Source organism: Myotis davidii, unplaced genomic scaffold (assembly GCF_000327345.1).
Source record: "Myotis davidii unplaced genomic scaffold, ASM32734v1 scaffold197, whole genome shotgun sequence".
NCBI lineage: Eukaryota > Metazoa > Chordata > Mammalia > Chiroptera > Vespertilionidae > Myotis > Myotis davidii.
The window spans coordinates 4647011-4648354 of NW_006291549.1; the positions used below are offsets into that span (position 1 = coordinate 4647011).

General features: G+C 30.4%; 1 protein-coding gene across 2 annotated transcripts in view; it reads left to right on the plus strand.

The window, feature by feature from the left end:
- Nucleotides 1–1344, plus strand: part of FOCAD (focadhesin) — a 280601-nt gene that overhangs the window by 189449 nt on the left and 89808 nt on the right. The gene's annotated exons all lie outside the window — the stretch shown is intronic.

A 1344-nucleotide genomic window follows, 5' to 3' on the forward strand; every position in this document is an offset into this window, starting at 1 on the left:
TTCAATGAACTCTAACAGAAAATAGGAAAAAAAAACAACTATGAGATTGGCATACTTTTTATACCAAAATCTGACAAGTACAAGAAGGGAATATTACGAACCAATCTTTTCTTTGAACATTGTTACAAAAAAAGAAAAAAAAGAAAATTGAACTCAGCAATAGATACAAAAGATAATACATAACAAATGGGGTCAATGTACTGTTTAAAAATGTAAGTCATATTAATTGAAAAAGGCAGAGCAATATTTAAATTATAGCAATAGATACAGAAAATACCTTTGAGAAATTTACCTTCTGTTCATGATATTTAAAAAGGACTCATGTTAAACTGAATAGAAGGGAACTTTTTTTATTCTGATGAAGAACATCTACAATGCCATTGTCGAACTCAGTGCTCAGATACTGAGATTGGGGAAAAGGTATGGATGTTTATTAGCATCACTGTTGTTCAGTATTGTAATGGAGGGCATAGCTAGTGTGATAAGCCAAAAAAGAAGGAAAAAAAAGGCAATAAGGGTTAGAAAGGAAGAAATAAAATAGTCATTATGTGCAGATGACATGATTATATACATAGAAAATTCAAATTTATCTACATATTAGGGTTGATAAATGAATTCAGCAAGATCAATGCATATATACAAAAGTCAACATATAAAAATCAGTGATAATTGAAAAAGGTTTTTAAAAACTAAAGAAATAAAAGTCACTAAGAAAATGCCCCCCCCAAATTAGTGATATATTTTATATACCATAACAAAAAAATAAAATTTGAAAACACTATCATTTACAGTAGCATCAAAAAATATCGATTACCCAAAGTAAATTTATTGAAAAGTATGTAAAACCCTTATGCTGGAAGCTACAAACATTATGGAGAAACATTATGGAGAAAATTATAAAAATTTTAACAAATGGAATGATATACAATGTCTATGGACTTGAAGACTGTGTTTGTAAAAATGTTAATTTTCTTTAAATTGTATGTGTATTCAACCCAATCCAACTCAGTATCCCGATAGGTTGTTGTTGTTTTTCTTTGAAACTGACAAGCAGATTCTAAAATTTGTGTGAAAATGAACAGATAGCCAAGGTAATCTTGGAGAATCAAAACAAAGTTGGAGGATTTACATTACCACATGTCAAGACTTTTTATGAAACCACAATAACTGACAGTGTGGGATTGGTGCAAGGATAGACAAATGGACCAGTGGAAGAATATTGCAGACCCACATAATAGGGCCACAGATTTATTACAAGGTGGCACTGTAGAGCTGTGGAGAAAAGGGGTCCTTATCACAAATGGTTCTATAATGAAAAGCACCAGTTATAAAAATAGTGACAAA